The 19,060-nt window shown below is 43.4% G+C and overlaps 1 pseudogene; it reads left to right on the top strand.

Moving 5' to 3' along the window:
- The first annotated feature begins 1,682 nt into the window (after nt 1–1,682).
- On the top strand, nt 1,683–3,103 carry LOC125922325 (putative annexin A2-like protein; annotated as a pseudogene).
- Nucleotides 3,104–19,060: the final 15,957 nt, after the last annotated feature.

Raw genomic sequence — 19,060 nt, 5'->3', positions numbered from 1 at the left:
ACCACTCTTCCCCCTGTGGTTCTTGCCCTGAAGAATTAACATCAGAAGCACACATGGTATCCTCTGAACTCTAGAGGTTCAGAACCTAAAACTTGGTAGAATCTAGAACTTCTAGAACTTGGAGTGAGAACTGTCAGCTCAAGGTTAGAAACAGCTCTGAAAATCTCTTGGGGATCTGGTCAGGGTTAGAAGGAAGATAAAACTGCCTTTTGACCTTGATTTTAGATAAAGGAGTCAAGTGACTCTCCAACAAGCACTGGAATTCTATAAAATAGAGTTCTGCTATAGTTTACTAAAGGCCCATGTGATATTTCAGTTCCAGCGGCTAAAACATACGGAGGCAAACGAAGCTCCAGCTTATATTAATTGAGTCATTTTTAACTTGTTTTTATTTTTCATTGCAATTGAATTAAACTTTGTTTCCACTCTTTAAAAGACAGTGTGTGGACTTTGAAGCCGGATGATCTGGGCTAAAATCCTGGCTTTTACATTTCTTTTTTTTTTTTTAAATTTTTTTTTCAACGTTTTTTATTTATTTTGGGGACAGAGAGAGACAGAGCATGAACGGGGGAGGGGCAGAGAGAGAGGGAGACACAGAATCGGAAACAGGCTCCAGGCTCCGAGCCATCAGCCCAGAGCCTGACGCGGGGCTCGAACTCACAGACCGCGAGATCGTGACCTGGCTGAAGTCGGACGCTTAACCGACTGCGCCACCCAGGCGCCCCATGGCTTTTACATTTCTTAGAGATCTGCCTTGAGCAAGAGACCTAATTTCTTTTTGCCTCAGTTTTCACATTTGTAAAATGGGCATCAGAATAGCTACTTCATAGGTTATCGCAAGGATTAAATGAGAAGGCAAAGGTTGTGTGCATGAGTGCACTAGCATACAGAAAATACTTAGGAAACATGAATCCTATTTCCTTCTAAATTCCACAGGAGATCTGGTGTGGCATATACATTATAAATGAGTCCTTCTTTAGTGGTTTTATTTACAATTTCACATTCATTGACTATCTCAAATCAGAAGGAGGTCTTATTTCAGTCAAGCATTTGCTTACAATAACCAAGAGGTAGAAACAGCCCAAATCTCCATTGGCAGAGGAAAGGGTAAGCAATTTGTGGTATGTACGTACAGTGGAGGGTTATTCAGTCATAAGAAGGTAGTGTTACATATCACAATGTGGATGAACCTTGAAAACATGATACTAAGTGAAAAAAGTCAGCAACAAAAAGTCACATATTCCCCGAAGTTGTGGGAATGTTCTGGAACTAGATCGAGGCAGGTACTAAATGCCACTGAATTGTTCATTTTAAAATGGTTAATTTTATGTGATAGGAATTTCACCTGAATGAATTATTTTTAAAAAATCATGAGAAGACCAAAGCCATTCTTTAATGGACAAAGGAACAATCCAGCAGGAATAAAGAGCACACTCTCTAGAGGATGTGGGCACCTCTTCTCATTTGTAAGGTAAGGATGACAGTAGTCTCTAACTCAGAGGGACTGGTGGGTAAGTAGATGAGGTAGTCCATGCAAAGAACTTAGAACAGGGCCATGCACACAGTGAATGCTCCATGTATGTTGTCCATCACCATTATTATTAATTCTTGCCCAAGAACCCACTAGAAAGCTTCCTCAAAAAGTCCTAACACAAGCCACTTTCTCCTTCATTCCTATTAAGATGACAAAAAATAAACTATGGACTCCACAACTGAAGACACTCACAGGTCTTGGTGCCCGGCCCAGCTTCTTTCAAAATGCTGTTCATGAAATTCGCTGCAAGCTCAGCTTTGACGGTGATCATTCCACGCTCCCAAGTGCATACAGGTTAGTGCATTCCACGCTCCCAAGTGCATACAAGTGTTAGCAAAACACCAGTTTTGATGCTGTGATGCTCTGAACATTGAAATGGCCGTCAAGACCAAAGGTGTGGATGAGATCACCATTGTCAACATTTTGACCAGCTGCAGCAGTTAACAGAGATAGGATACTACCTTCACCTACCAGAGAAGGACCAAAAAGGAACTTGAATTTGCACTGAAGTCAGCCTTGTCTGGCCATCTGGAGACCATGATTTGGGGCCTATTGGAAACACCTGCTCAGTATGATGCTTCTGACTTGAAAGCCTCCATGTAGGGGCTGGGGACTGAGGAGGCCTCCTTTATTGAGATCATCTGCTCAAGGACCAACCAAGAGCTTCAAGAAATTAGCAAAGTCTACAAGGAAACGTACAAGACTGATCTGGAGAACGACATCATTTCTGACACATCTGGTGACTTCCGCAAGCTGATGGTTGCCCTTGCAAAAGGACGAAGAGCAGAGGATGGCTCTGTCATTGACTATGAACTGATTGACCAAGATGCCCAGGATCGCTATGATGCTGGAGTGAAGAGGAAAGGAACTGATGTGCCCGAGTGGATCAGTGTCATGACAGAGCAGAGTGTGTCCTCTCCAGAAAGTATTTGACAGGTACAGGAGCTACAGCCCTTATGACACGTTGGAGAGCCTCAAGAAGGAGGTCAAAGGAGAAACCTGGAAACCGCTTTTCTGAACCTGGTCCAGCGTATTCAGAACAAGCCCCTCTATTTTGCTGACCGACTGTACGGCTCCATGAAGGGCAAGGGAACTCGCGAGAGAGTCCTGACTGGAATCATGGTCTCTCGAAGTGAAGAGGACGGTGTTGAAAACCAGGTCCTGTTTCAAGAAGTATGGCAAGTCCCTGTACTACTGCGACCAGCAAGACACAAAGGGCAACTACCAGAAAGTGCTGCTGTCCCTGTGTGGTAGGGATGACTGAGCCCCAGGAGGGGTGCGGCTTTGTTTCCAGCTGACAGTTCTAGAAAATAGCTTGTGACTAACAGTCCCCTTATGCCCATCCCTGAGAGGATGACGTTAGCATTGTCCCCTCCCATCCTTATTTCAGTTGCCAAACATTGCCTGCCTCTCGTGTCTACTCTCTCCTTTGAGCCAAAGAAATGAACATTCCAAGGAGTTGGAAGTGAAATCTATGATGTGAAACACTTTGCCTCTTATTCATACCCAGATGAATAAACTGAATATTTGCTTTATAAACAAAAAATAAATAAATAAGCTGTGACTCATTTGAAAAAAAAAAAAAAGTGAGACAGAATTAACTTGAGTGTAACAAGTATCAGTGGAATCTCCCGTCAGGCGCTTTGCAAACACTAACACATTTATCCTTGCATCTTCTGGATACGTCAACATGGTCCCCACGTTGCAGCTGGGGAAACTGAGATTCAAAGAGGTTAAGTGACTTGACCAATACCTCATAGGTGATCAGTGGTAAATCCAGAATTCAAACCCAGTCTAGCATTTCCCCCAAGCTCATAAGCTCCTAGTCTACTGCATAGCTTTCCTTCTGCAAAGTCACTCTCTGGGCCAAGCTCTTGAGAGGGACAAGGGTGAGAGGTAAAAGTTGTTGGTCAGTTGGTGGGGGGAGGGAGAAGAAGAGCCTCAGGGCAGATAGAAAGTCCTTGGGGTGTGAAATCCCTGCTGACTATTATCCCCACCACCACTGACTTTCTAATTGGTCTCTGGCCACATTCTTGATTTCTTTCATGATACATTAATCCCAAGCACCAGTCTGGGACCAGCCTGATGTGGCCTCGCTGTGCTACATTAACCCGCTGATTTGAAAGGAGTTCTAAAATACTGGCCAGGAAAGATGCATGGGAAATCTGAGACCTGTCTCTGCTCTCTTCCTCCACCCCACTCCCACTCCATACCCACTCTATCATCCAGTGCTGTAAGAGAAGCTTCTACTCATGCTGGAGGTGAGGGTTTCGTGTCAGAGGTGTCTGCCCCAATCACGCCCTGGTAGGATAATGCCTTATCCCTGCCCTCTGCCACCCTCCCAAACCCCAATATCCCACTCAGTGGATCCACGGTTGCCTGTGTAATCGGCGATCTATAGCTACTCAGGACATGGAGAATGACCACAGCTAATCAGCACGTATTTTAGTAGTTTAGGGCCAGGGCTAACCAAGAAGTCAAAGAGGGGGATTTCTCCCTTGCTGGAAGCTTGAGCTGGGGGTGGGAAAAGTATAGATCCACATTTTAATCCTGAAAGGCTGTGTGTTACCCAGCCTGTGTCAACTCAGGGTTGATGACAGATCTCTGCACTCAGACGACAGACTCCCACGGACTCTATCCAAGAGGCCTATGACTAATACCAGACCCATTTATTCATTTATAGAGTTTGGGTATCTTAGGCAGTCGTAGATTACAGAAGGGAGGTGGAGAGAGGGTTGTAATAATAATACCAAACCCTTATTGAATTTCTACCACGCGCCGTGCAGTAAAGCAAAATGCTTCACTCAGTATCTCACGTAATCTCGGCTACAACCCCTTGAGGCAGATGTCTGAATGCGTTATCTCCGGAGGAGGAAATAAGGACTTAGTAAGAGTAAAGGATTTGCTTGGGACCCCGTAGATTACCTACATTTAAGAATCCAGGTGTGACCAGTGGGGAGACCCGTGCAGTGCTCACTCCAGAGCCCTGAGGCCAGAGATGCAAACAGTTTGAACTGCAAGGACAGAGGGAGCCGAGAAGGGACGAGCTTTGATCAGTATTGGAAAGGGGAAACTGACAGGCCTGTCGCCCCTGGTTGTGGAGGGTGCATGGAGAAAGGGTTAGTTGCAGACAGCTCCCGGTTTCCTGGCTTTCACCACCAGGTAAGTGAAGGACCACTGACAGCCATAGCTTTTCAGGACAGTAGAAGCTGATAGCGGAAACAAAGTGCTCATTTCTGCCGAAATAAACTAACAGCTGCCATATGGGCTGCATTGTTTGAAAGCGCCCATGAGTGAATGAAGGCATGGGAGGGTGAGAGGTATTTTTGCAGATTTATCAGGCAACCTTGGTGCACCCAGCCTGTGGAGGCCCCTGCGCTGAGCCACCCTGAACGTTCTCGGAGATCTCCTTGGGCTGGAAATGGGAACGCGTGACTTCTCAGCAAGTTTCCTTATAGCCATCAGGATCAAGTCCAAACTCCTCAGAGAGCATGCACGTCCTCCTGTATCTTTATCTGAGCTGCCTTATCTATCTCTCCAGGCTCATCTTTTACAGCAGGCCAGCAGCAATTCCTTGAAGTTCTAAGGTCCCATTCTGATCCTGGCCTTTGTTCCCTTTTCCTGGAAAGCACCTCCCTTTCCTCCTCCCCCTTTCCTCAAGCCCTCTCTTGCTGTCCGTGTCCTGTGGCGGAGGGCTCAGCCTTTAGTGCTATTTCAGATATCACCCTGTTCTCTCCCCCACGCCCCACCTCCAAGACACGGGGTCCTCTCACCTCCTCAGAATCCACAGAATTCTGTGCGTTTAAGCCTTACTGCGCACCAAGCAACGTGCTAGGGGCTTTAATTATGAAGCTCAATATTGTCCTAAGTGTAGTATTTGTATCCCTGAGGGCACAGGAAATGTTTCTGACCCACAGGAACTTTAAAAATGTTAACAGCTGTTCATTTGCTTTTTCTTTTTTTACTTTTTTTTTTACTTTTTATTTTTTTTTAAATATGAAATGTATTGTCAAATTGGTTTCCATACAACACCCAGTGCTCATCCCAACAGGTGCCCTCCTCAATACCCATCACCCACTTTCCCCTCCCTCCCACCCCCCATCAACCCTCAGTTTGTTCTCAGTTTTTAGGAGTCTCTTAGGCTTTGGGTCCCTCCCTCTCTAACTTTTTTTTCCTTCCCCTCCCCCATGGTCTTCTGTTAAATTTCTCAGGATCCACGTAAGAGTGAAAACATATGGTATCTGTCTTTCTCTGTATGACTTATTTCACTTAGCATCACACTCTCCAGCTCCATCCATGTTGCTACAAAAGGCCATATTTCATTCTTTCTCATTGCCACGTAGAACTCCATTGTGTATATAAACCACAATTTCTTTATCCATTCATCAGTTGATGGACATTTAGGCTCTTTCCATAATTTGGCTATTGTTGAGAGTGCTGCTATAAACATTGGGGTACAAGTGCCCCTATGCATCAGCACTCCTGTATCCCTCGGGTAAATTCCTAGCAGTGTTATTGCTGGGTCATAGGGTAGGTCTATTTTTAATCTTCTGAGGAACCTCCACACTGTTTTCCAGAGTGGCTGCACCAATTTGCATTCCCACCAACAGTGCAAGAGGGTTCCCGTTTCTCCACATCCTCGCCAGCATCTGTCGTCTCCTGATTTGTTCATTTTGGCCACTCTGACTGGCGTGAGGTGATATCTGAGTGTGGTTTTGATTTGTATTTCCCTGACGAGGAGCGACATAGAGCATCTTTTCATGTGCCTGTTGGCCGTGTGCATTTGCTTTAGTGTCCATTAGGAAACAAAAAAATAGGACTCACACACCAAACCCGAGATTTCACAGATATTGCCACTTAGGAGGAAGCGAATGTGGGTGGCGATGTGAATGAACTGACTGCCCAGGTTGCAGGGAGATGAAGCAAACATTTTAAAGGGGAGATGCCAATACCTGAGGTTTGGGGAAATCTCCTTTAATCCTTACAACAACCCTGTGAAAATGGCATCTTCCCATTCCTGAGATAGAAGCCCGTGGGTCACCAAGGCTAAATAACTTGCCTCTGGTCACAGAGCCCTGAAGGAGGGGACAGGGTTAGCTCTCAGTCTGGACTGGCTCCTGCCGTAGCAAAGCTTCCGCGCTGACTTCGTCTCCCTCTCTGGATGGTTGAAGCTTCTTGGAAGTAGGAACACACGTCTGTCGGCCGCGCATCGGGTGCCCAAGGCGCCTCCCGACGCAGCAGAATTTCCTAAGGTTCTGTGGAAGGAAGAAATGACTGCCTGAAAGAATGGCATATGGTTTGCAAGATACAGCGTTTTCATTCACTTCTCCCAACGCTCCTGTGAAGAAAGGTTTATTAGCCCCCTTTCCTGCTTCCCAGGTGAGGGCACCACGATCAGAGTCACGCCTTCAAGCTGGAGTATCGGAGAGGGACCACACTCACCAGGGTGCCACAGAGGCCCCAGGCGCCCAGCGGGGCAAGAAGGTGGGAGGTGGAGAGGGAAAGAGGAAAAAAATGATCTAGGTCCTACCCTGCACATCCAAGGCAGGTGACCTCTCGCCTTGAGCACTTTTTCCCCTTTTCAAGCTCAGAGCTCAGCAGACCAGAGTCATAAGAACTTCCTGTCCTCGGTCAGCACTGACAGTCACTTGGGACTTAGATAAGATATTAAGAGACGAAGTCTTGTGCTTGAGCAAGGGGACACTCCTGGAGCAAATTTAGCTTTCCAGTTGACACACTTCCTGGGGGTCATTTGAGGTTTCCTTTGGTTTATTGCATTTTCTTACTCCTGACCAAACAATGTAAATTTAAGGTCAAAAATTAGGCGGAGGGATAAATATACATGTATTTTATCGTGTTAACAAATTCTTATATGTGACTATATACTTATAAATACATAATAGAAATAAATATATAGCATATATAATTGCATATAATTTTCTTTATCTATATTTCTTTTCACCCAGAAATGACTAACATTGGTGTGTGTAGACAACGGAAGGAGGAGGAGGAAGAGGAGAGGAGGGAAGGGAGGGAGTGAAGGAAGGAAGATGAGAAGGTCTGGCAAGTTGTGTTTAAAAAGAGTCTTTATTTTTACACTTTGCTGGGGGCAGAGCTCTTATAAACTTTTTTTTTAAGTTTATTTATTTTGAGAGAGAGAGAGAGTACAAGCAGGGGAGAGGCAGAGAGAGAGAGAGAGAGAGAGAGAGAGGGAGGGAGGGAGGGAGAGAATCCCAAGCAGGCTCTGCACTGTCAGCACAGAGCCCGACGCGGGGCTTGAACGTGCAGACTGTGAGATCACGACCTGGGCCGAAATCAAGAGTCGGACTCTTAACTGACTGAGCCACCCAGGCCCCCCCGGCAGAGGTCTTATAAATATGATTTGAGGATCATCTGCAGAGTTACTTGGGGGATTTTCTAAACATGCAGATTCCAGGACTTCACCCCACTGAATTGTCATCACGGGGATGGGGTCTGGCGCTATTTGGACTGGTCCTGCAGAGTTGAAAACATTCCTGCAGTAAGCAACCCACAGAAGTCATCCAAGAAATAGGGGACTGCAGGGGACTGCTTTCTGTGGAGAACAACATTATGTTTATGCCAAGGCCTAGCCTGGACACTGCAATGTTGAAAAAAGAGCTGCACCATTCTGCCCGGCGAAGGTCGAGCGTGCCCGCCTTGGCTTGCTAAGGTGTTCATTGATTGGGGGCTTCCTCTATGGACACCGGGGGCAGAGGGAGTTGGAGGTCCCTGGGTTTAGGGGGAAGGAGAGATGAATGGAGACTGAGATCTGCGAGGAAGGAGCTGGCTGAGCCCCAGGGGGGTAAGCCAAGGAGAAAGCCGGACCAGAAGGCCCTCCGGATGATCCCATGTGGTTCAGGGACTGAGTTGAGATTAAAGTTTTTCTTCTTTCACTGTCCACTCAGTGACATTTTCACATTTTCAGGAAAGTCTGGGACCTTAAACAGCTGGTCTTGGCGCTTTGGAGACATAAATGAAAGGGTAAGGTGGCACCAAATAAGTAAGCAGCAATGCGCTGACCAGGAGCTTTGGATAGGAGACAGAAGGTGCAGTTCAGGGAAAGACAAGGACGACCCATCACGACCAGAAGGTGCAAGCGCTCCAAGAGACCCTCGGAAGTTAACAGGAGCGGGGCGCCTAGGTGGCTCAGTCAGTGAAGCGTCCTACTCTTGATTTCAGCTCAGGGTACGATCTCATAGTTCGTGAGTTCAAGCCCTGCATCGGGCCGTGCACTGACAGTGCAGAGCCTGCTTGGGATTCTCTTTCTCCCTCTCTCTCTTTGCCCCTCCCCCACTTGCACTCTTTCTTTCTCTCTCTGAAAATAAATAAACATTAAAAAAAAGAAAGAAGAAGAAGTTAACGGGAGTGAGCGAGAGTTCCTGTTACCCTAGACAGAGGGTGAATTTTATTTCATGGAAGTGAGACCCAAAAAAACCTTCCATGCTGTTCCGCCATCTGGGCTCCTCCCCACAAAAGAGGGTGAATTTTAAAGGAAATGTCTGGAAAATGTAGTGAGTATACACTCATGCAAACACTCACGCACACACACACACACACACACACAAACAATCTCTTTTTCCCTCTCTCCAAATTGACACTAGGAAACCAGAAGTAAAAAATAAAGTTGGCCAGAAGAGACTCATTCTTGCCCTGGGCTGGGACCAGGTGTCACTGAGAAAAGCTGGGCCATGAGAAGGCTTAGGGCCCAGAAGCCCATCGTCATGCTTTCTGGGATTGAGGACTTCACCCAGTTGGGAAAAATGTTATCGCACCACATGCTGTCCTCTGCTTTTATAGCCGTCTAATTGCTGGTAGGTTTCAGCCTGACTCACTGAGGAATTTGATCTGCAATATACTGAGAGACAGTCACATTCATCTCTGGATGAACAGAGACATATTCCAGGAAGTAGGATTTCCTAAGAACTCCTTGAAAGAGGAGGGTGTGCACCTTGGTTTCAAGTCATTCCTTTCCCAACATTCCCCTCCCGACACCACAAACTTCCCACAGTTCCTTCTCGGGCCCGCTCTCTCTCTCTCTAGGAACTTTTATCTTTGTGGTTATTTACCTTTTCCTGATTGTAAAATTTAGCTGCTGCTAAATCGAAAAGTTTAAGAAAATATTTAAAAAGTTGCTCACTGTCTCTACTAAAATTTAGTAAAGATTATATGGTATATATAATTTTGATTCCCGGGGCACCTGAGTGGCTCAGCCGATTAGGTGACCAACTCCAGGTCAGGTCATGATCTCGCAGTGCGTAGGTTCCAGCCCGAGTCGGGCTCTGTGCTGACAGCTCAGAGCCTGGAGCCTGCTTTGGATTCTGTGTCTCCCAATCTCTCTGTCCCTCCCCTGCTCAGGTGCGCTCTCTCTCTACCTCTCTCTCTCTCTCTCTCTCTCAAAAATAAATAAACATTAATTTTGATTCCTTCTCTTTTCACATTTCTTCCTAGGTTTATTCCTGGATAGCTAAGAACGTTGGTACTATTGTAAATGGGAATTTTTTCCTCTTGCATTATTTAGGAATGGCTAAAACTTCTGGAATAATGGTAAATAATTGTGGCGGTAACATGAATCTTTGTCTTTCTCCTGATTTTAATGGGAGTGTCTTTACTGTGTCACTTTTAAGTATGATGTGGACTCTTGTTCATACCAGTCAGATGTTGGGTGTTGAGACAGAGTTTTTACCATGAAAAAGAAAGCATATTGCTTTAATTTATTTTTTTTTAATTTTCTGACCATTTTAGGTTTTCTTTTTCTTTTCTTTTTAACTTACATCCAAATTAGTTAGCATATAGTGCAATAATGATTTCAGGAGTAGATTCCTTAGTGCCCCTTACCCATTTAGCCCATCCCCCCTCCCACAACCCCTCCAGTAACCCTCAGTTTGTTCTCCATATTTATGAGTCTCCTCTGTTTTGCCCCCCGCCCTGTTTTTGTATTATTTTTGTTTCCCTTCCCTTATGTTTATCTGTTTTGTCTCTTCGAGTCCTCATATGAGTGAAGTCCTATGATTTTTGTCTTTCTCTGACTGACTAATTTCACTTAGCATAATACCCTCCAGTTCCATCCATGTAGTTGCAAATGGCAAGATTTCATTCTTTTTGATTGCCAAGTAATACTCCATTGTATATATATACCACATCATCTTTATCCATTCATCCATCGATGGACATTTGGGCTCTTTCCATACTTTGGCTATTGTTGATAGTGCTGCCATAAACATGGGGGTGCATGTGTCCCTTCGAAACAGCACACCTGTATCGCTTGGATAAATGCCTAGTAGTGCAATTGCTGGGTTGTAGGGTAGTTCTATTTTTAGTTTTTTGAGGAACCTCCATACTGCTTCCCAGAGTGGCTGCACCAGCTTGCATTCCCAAGAAAGCATATTTTTTAAAATCAAAGTTTACTATTTGAAAATAAATCAGAAATGGACATTGAAATTTATCAAAGTTTTCAACAGTATCTTTCAAGAGGACAGATAGTGATGTGAATTTTATGAGTAGATTTTTCATATAAAACCTTCCTTATATTTCTGATGTAACATCACTCGATACTTCATTTACTATTGGGCTTATTTACTGGAATTTTTGTTTAAAATTTTTGTTTTAATAGACATAAGTAAAAGGCATCTATACTTTTTTTTTTTAAACTTTGTTTCTGTAAGCCTTATAAACTGAATTGTGACACATATCCATAGTGGCCGGTCCCTTGTCCTAGAATAAGCTCTTTATCATGAGAATTATCTATTCCTTGAAAGTCTTTTTTTAAAAGAGTTTTCTCTTGTAATCACAGCCCAGCATTTTTGTGAAGGCAATCAACTTTTCCTTCATGATTATTGGATTGTTTAGATTATTATCCATTTCTTAAAAGAATAAAAAAATTATTGTCCATTTCTTGATTCAAGTTTGGTATTTACATTTTACTGGAGAATCATACTTTTTGTAAGGATTTTCAAATGTGTTGCTGAGTTGCACACAGAATTTAAAATTTTTTGTATCTGTAATTTTCTCCACTTCTCAGTACAAACAGAGAAATTTAAAATGGCAGGACCTAAGGTCCAGTGGAGCTGGGTTCAAATCTCCGTTTTCCCTATGAGGAGCTTCCTTAGATAAGTTGTTGACTCCTGACATGGAGAAAATGAAAAATAGAGATAATAGAACTTTGTACCTCACAAGGAAACAGGGAGGTGAAAGAGGGCAGGTAAGGTGCTTAGCATAATGGCTAGAACATGGAAATTCTCAGTGAATGTGGGCTGGTTTTTTATGTATCTAATACTGGATGTTTGTGGGTTTTTTTCACATTTTTTCTTTATATTAGCAAGACATTACCTATTTTATTGTTTTTTAAAAATCTAAGACTGTTGGGGCACCTGGGTGGCTTAGTCGGTTGAATGCCAACTTCGGCTCAGGTCATGATCTCACACTCCGTGAGTTCGAGCCCTGCATCGGGCTCTGTGCTGACAGCTCAGAGCCTGGAGCCTGCTTCAGATCCTGTGTCTCCCTCTCTGCCCCTTTCCCACTTGTGCTCTGTCTCTCTCTCTCTCTCTCTCTCTCTCTCAAAAATAAAAAATAATAATAATAATAAATAAAAATCTAAGACTGTTTACTTCTACTTTGCAATGAAAAAAATTTTTTCTGTTATTTTCATAGGGCTGAGTCTTGTTGATTATAGTTGTGGTATTAAATTAGAGAGTGCTCTGAATAATTTGTGCTTTGGGGAATTTATTGAAATTTTCTTTGTTGAACAATATATAATCACTTTCAAAGTGACCTATAAGTCCTAGAAAAGTGTTATGTTTGTAGAAAAAGGGAATACAATATTAATCTATTAAATTGACTTTATTGATTATATCATTCAGACTTTCTATCTCAATGCTATTCAATAGAAATATACTGCAGAAAACACATGGGATTTAAAATTTTCTAGTAGCCGTGTTCAAAAGTAAAAAGAAATAGGTGAAATTAATTTTAATTAGCATATTTACGTAACTCCCTATATCCAAAATATTATCATTTCAGCATGTAGCCAATATAAAGTATCTTAATGAAGTATTTTATATTTTTCTCGATTCAGTCTTCAAGTCAATGTATCTTTTATATTTACGGCACATCTCAATTCGGATGCTAAGCTGTCATCAGGAACACTTGATCTATATTTAGATTCCATAAAATTTACAGTTGAAAAAGTAGATTCACATACTTGTGTTGTTCTCAACATCCTTAAAAATTTGCCAATACTGAATCAAGTATCATTTTTAAAAGTTACATTACAATTAAGTAAAATTAAATCCAATTAAAAATTCAGTTTCCCAGTTCCACTAGCTGCATTTCAAATACTCAGCAGCCACACACAGTTACATCTCTGCGATTCTGGGCAATGCAGTTTTATATCTTCATTCATTTCTGCCTGCTAGACCTGTCCAATAAAAATGTATTAAAATGTCCAACTACTTTTAAGGAATTCTTGTTAATTTTTTTTTTACATGTGATAATGGTATTTGGGTATTTTTTTTTTAATTTTATTGAGATATAACTAACATAACATTATATCAGCTTCAGGTATACAACTTAATGATTTGCTAATGTATGTATTGTGAAACTATGATCACTATAAATCTGTTAACATTTGTCACCATGTGAGGATTTTTAAAATGGCTCTTAAATGTTTATTTTCGAGACAGAGAGAGACAGAGCATGAGCGGGGGAGGGGTAGAGAGACACAGAGAGACCCAGAATCCGAAGCAGACTCCAGGCTCTGAGCTGTCAGCACAGAGCCCGATGTGGGGCTCAAACTCACGAGCCATGAGATCATGACGTGAGCTGAAGCCGGACGCTCAACCAACCGAGCCACGCAGGCGCCCCTTCCATGTGACTGTTTTTTAAAGCGTTCCTATCTTTTACAAAGACATGTTGAAATATTTAGAGAAGGCAGAAGTAGGTTTTGCTGTAAGTGAAAAACTGCTGGCCCTGAGCTGATAACTGTCGAAACTTAGGTGCACGAGTACATGGGGAGTCATTATGCTTTTCTGTTTACTTTTTTATATGTTTGAAATTTTTCATAATAAAAAGATAAAATTCTTTTAAAATTTGGATGACACCGTTTCCACTTATCAATTCCTTCCATCAAAATTTCCAGTATGTTGTTTTATGTATTTCAATCCTATTATTTTGTTATTCTTATAACTGAAAAATTGAATTTATATGACTAGTTATATATAAACAGTATGCAACTTTATTTCTTTTCTCTCTGTTCTTTTTTTTTTTTTAAGTGTTTATTTTCGAGACAGAGGGAGACAGAGCATGAGCAGGGGAGGGGCAGAGAGAGAGAGGAAGGCACAGAATATGAAACAGGCCCCAGGCTCTGAGCTGTCAGCACAGAGCCCGATGCGGGGCTCAAACCCACGAACCATGAGATCATGACCTGAGCCGAAGTTAGAAGCTTAACCGACTGTGCCGCCCAGGCGCCCCTTCTCTCTGGTCTATTAAAGTTTTTCAATGGGAAGTTCTTTGCTTCCTCATAAAAACTCAGAATTTTTCTAGTCACTCTCAGGTGAAAAAAAAAAAAAGCCTTAGGGTCACTTTAAGTCACAAATTTAGTGTGGTGGTTAAAGATGGCTACAAATTCTCTGCCATTCTTCCTGTGGACTGGCGGAGTCTATTCGTCCCCCCTTAATTGGGACGGCCCTTGCTTTGACCAATGGAATGTGGCAAACGTGATGCTGTGTAACTTAAGCTAAGCTTCAAGAGCCTCGCAGCCTCCTTCTCACTCTTGGTACACTCCCTTTTTTAATCCAGTCGCCATGCCCTGTGAAGCCTAAACTGCACGGAGAGGCCACATGAAAGAGAACCAAGGCGCCTGGTCGACAGCTCCAGCTGAGTTCCCAGCCGGCAGCTGTGTGAAGGAGCCATCTTGGACATCATTCAACTGGCTGTCAGAGTGGAGTGGAGTTGTTTCTCAAATGCAGCCTTTTTCTCTGCTGCCACCGCCACTTTTTCTGAGACACAAGTCAGGTAGCACCTGATCATGTCCCCAGTTGCAGAGTACTCCCGTCTCACTCTCTGAGGGGCTCGTTGACGCTTCCTCACTAGACCTGAGTAAGAGAGGCAGCATGCCCACGTTGGATTGATGTTGAGACAGAAACAGGTTGAAGTGGCGGGGAGCAGGAGCCAACGGTCACAGCCAACATTCCATAGCATCAGCCTGGTCTGTCACCAACTAAGCCTGCTTCTGCCCAAACTTCCTGCTCTGTTTTGTTTGTTCGTTTGTTTTTAAAGAAAAGATGTCTTCCTTCCACCACACCTAGATTCTTAGTATCTTCCTTTTATCTTGGGGAGCAAAAGTGAGGGTGTTAGGAAGATCAAGGGAGGAACAAGCTTCCCTCTTTCCAGACAGAACGGCGGAGGCCACGGGTAAGATCACGGCAAGGGGTGCAAACGGTTCTCTGAGTAAAGCTTCCCTATTGGCTACTCGGGACTAAAACTTCAGAGGGAAGAAAAGTGAGACTTTCTCCCCCCCACCAGTAAATCTCAAGGTTCTCACCTGGTTCTGAAGTGGCGTGTGGTGAGAACATGTTGCTCTTTTTCCCTCGGCCCTGGATGTTTGGGCAGTGACTTGTTGGCTTTGATTTGCGTTGTGTCCCACACATACTTCACTGGGTGGTGGGGAGCCAAACCCAGGGCACCTGTGAGGACGAGGGAGTTTGGCCTTGGGAGGTTGATACAGAAAGTGGTACATATTCAGCACATGTTTATCACACTGGATAAGACTTGAGTCTTATCCCCTTTATTCCTTGTCCCTAGACTGTCCCACCTCCTCTCTCTAAGCTTCTTCATTCCACAATGCCTTGATACTTCAACTCCAATATAACTATAACCTGTCTTATAATCTGGAGATCAGTGAGTCACAAGGCAGCATGGTTCATCAGATGGGACACTGGGGTCTGTATTCAAACCTATCATCCTGAACCACCAGCTAAGTTCTCTGAATCTGCTTCATTAAATGTCCATAAATAACTCTTGTCTCTTAAGGCTCCAGTGACAGTCAATGAGGTGATGCATAGGAAAACACCTATCTAGGGGTCTCAAGCGCTGTTAGTTGTGGAAGGTGGCCTTCCAACTCCATCTATGGTGTTAGTGGGGACCCTCAACTGCCCTGGAACCTCCATGGCAGTCACAATCTGGGCCTCCCAGTTATCTGATGGGTAAGTCTGGGAGAAGAAATGGACCATGCTCAGCTTTGGAACACACAGGGTCCCATTCAGTTTGGTCAGCTGTGGTAGTAATCTCAGGGCTCTCTTTGCCACATTGGGGAGGCCTGCAGTATTCTGCCTGTGATTGGCTAAGCAATTGGTTTAATTCAATAGTGGAATGTTAAGAAGCTTTCTCCCACCCCTGAAGAGATAAAAGCCTCCCTAGTAATAAAATGGATATTTTCACCTCCATTAGTTAGTCTTCTATGTCTTATTTTTCAATCGATTCCAAATTTTTCAATTGATTCCAAATTCTGTAAGGAAATAAAAAAAATGTTATTTTATTATTTACTGACTCCCTAAGACTTCAGTCAAGTCTTCTTTAGAATGTAAAACTACAACCTCAACATGACCAGCAGATCCCAGATCCCCTTTGGAGCTTATGTAATTAAATTGAGCCAAATGCAAAGGCGTAATTTTACTAGCTGACAGGTGTAATTTATACTCTATTCACAGGCCGTACATTAGCCAGTACCTGAGGATGATTTTTTCTGCTAATATGACACACCAGTGACATTAAGCTGAAACTAAAAATTAAATAATGCACCCTGGCGGACCTGTAGATCTGCTCCGACCACTCTAGGCAAGAGGAGATTTATTCTCTCAAGGAATTAAGCCAAAGAAGTGATGATCAGAAGGACAGGTGGTAGGAAATGTGGTGCAGGAGAAAACATTAGACTTAAGTAAAATGCTGTGCTTTGAACAGTTGGTTCTGTATCAGTTATCTAGTGCTGTGTAACAAACAACATCAAAACTTAGTGCCTTATAAATGACCACCATTTTATTGCTCACACTATAGCCCAGTAATTTGGGATGGGCTTTCTTGGGCTGTGAGGATAAAGTAAACTTCTTCCAAACATGCATGGACACAAAAATTTCATTTCCTTTGTACACTTTCACAGGTAATTCATGCAAACTAGAGAGTAAAATAATAAAATATGAACTTGAGAAAACAGGGTTTCCATCCAAGGAGCATGGCAAACCAAAGATGACAGATAACTATTCAAAAAGCAGACAAAACGCTCTTCTATACTGGATCAAGAGGATAAGGGTTAAAAAAAAAAAAAAAAAAAAAAAAAAAAAAGATAAAGATAAAGAAAGAAACCAAAAGGTTGTCACACGCTTTGAAGCAACTGGGAAAAAAATATTTATGACATCACTGATGAAAGAAATTAAAGAAAGAAAATAATGTTCTGCATCATCATAATACTGTAAATCATATTAATCGTAATAACGTGAATATGGACTACTGATTTTGACAACAGGTGGTGGTGGGGGGAGTGTTAGATAAACCTCATTTACTAAAGAACAGGTGAATAGATACATAAAGAAAACCCATTACAATCATCTGATGGTTATGGACCAAAATACCAGAAGAGAGCGTCTAAGGAGTGGGAAAGGTTGTTTCTGGAAAACCAGACGGGAGGAGTATGGGGAGGGCTGGAGCCAATGACAAGGGCAACTTGTGAACTCTCTACACCTATTGCGTATTTAACATTAGACAAAAATAACGTCAAACCCTTTTTCAAACGATGCTTGTCTCTTCATCCTAGGTTGGGACTAGGAAGGGAGCCTCTCCTTAGAAAACAGCAAACGGTTTCCGAAATGCTAAGTGCTCTTTGCATCCTGTCTCCTGGCTGCAGACTCTTAGTGTAGTCTTCCAAGTGGCTCAGGTCCATTCGGAAGTGAGTCACATGACACCTGTCCACCTCATCCTGATGATGAATCCAAGGCCCCTTCTGGCCTCTGTGTCTTGGGTCGATAGCAGCTTTGGGGGCTTGGCATTTCACTGTGGAAATACTCAGAGGAGGAAAATGCACACAAGCATCAGAAGTGGATCTGGTACAGCTATCATGTTACGTCCCTTATAGTTGGAGGCATGACTGAATATACCAAACACGGTAACCAACCCTGGGCTAAATATTTACATACGTTACCTAGTTTTAATCATCTTAAGAAGCCATGCGTTACCGTCCCCATAGTCCAAGTGAGGACACTGACATTGAGGAATGTTCACAGTTTAGCTAGTAAATGACGTAGACAGGAGTGGGACCCAGCTCCCCAAGCACTCCCAACCCTGAATTTATTGTCACTCTCTAGCACCAACTCAGCCCTCTGCCCGTGCTCCAGCTGTCCTAGAGAGATGCTACTAATTTATAGTCCTTCTGCACACATTTCTTAATTTAAATCAACTTTTTCCGAACACCGTGACTGGCACGGGGTGGTGAGCATGGCCAGCTTTGCGAGCATGCAGTCACATGGCACCCCACACTGAGAAGGGAAATACTCTGCCATCAGGGTCCTGAAAATCTTAATCTACATTTTGTAAGCGAAGTCTTATGGGGCAATTGAGCGCGGGAGTGAGCAGGATGGGCAGGACACGTGTCCACGGTCCCCCGCACCCCACTCACACAGAGTATTGGCCGTGCCCCAGGAAGACAGAATTCTGGCAAATCCACAACAAGCCTAAGGGCAGCAAGGCTCACTGTCAGCTACAGGTGTGTGATATCTGCAACCGAGTGCCCGGGGGTACTGACAGCCTCAGGAGGACCTGCTTCCCATTCAAACCAGAACTTTTCTTCGAACACAGCAAAAGAAAGGACTGAGGAACCCATCTCCACCTTTTTCACTCGTGTTACTTGCCTGTGTTAGCCGCCCACTTAGGCTGGAGTGATGAGATAGAAGGAAAGGTCAGCCCCTCGTACCTCTCTTCTTTTCACTGCCTCCTTACTCATCAGTAAGGTACGGTATTGGCAGACTGTGCGTCTGTCAAGAAGAGACAGGAAAAATGAGTTTTATGCATCATTCTTGCTGTTGTGGCAGGACAAACGATACATGTATGCGCTACAAAATAGGAGTTGGGTAATTTCAGCAGTCCCACATGTGAGTTAGAAGCTCTTATGTTTACATTTAAAACTGACATTGCATAACGTAAAGATGAACCATAAAATTGATGCTAATAATTTAAATTTATTTAAATTCTAACTTAGCATAGCACTACACGAAACAGAACAAACTGAGGGTTGATGCGGTGGGGGGCAGGGGAGAGGCGAAAACGGGTGATGGGCATTGAGGAGGGCAATTGTTGGGATGAGCACTGGGTGTTGCATGTAAGTGAATCATGGGAATCTACCCCCAAGACCAAGAGCACGCTGTATACAATGTATGTTAGCCAACTTGACAATAAATTACATTAAAAAAAAAAAAGGGAAGGAAATTCTGACATATGCTACAACATGGATGAACTTGAGGGCATTAT

The sequence above is a fragment of the Panthera uncia genome, chromosome B1 (genome assembly GCF_023721935.1).
Source record: "Panthera uncia isolate 11264 chromosome B1, Puncia_PCG_1.0, whole genome shotgun sequence".
NCBI classification, from domain to species: Eukaryota; Metazoa; Chordata; class Mammalia; order Carnivora; family Felidae; genus Panthera; species Panthera uncia.
Note: the sequence above shows the minus strand (reverse complement) of the source record. Positions and strands in the feature narration are given on the sequence as shown.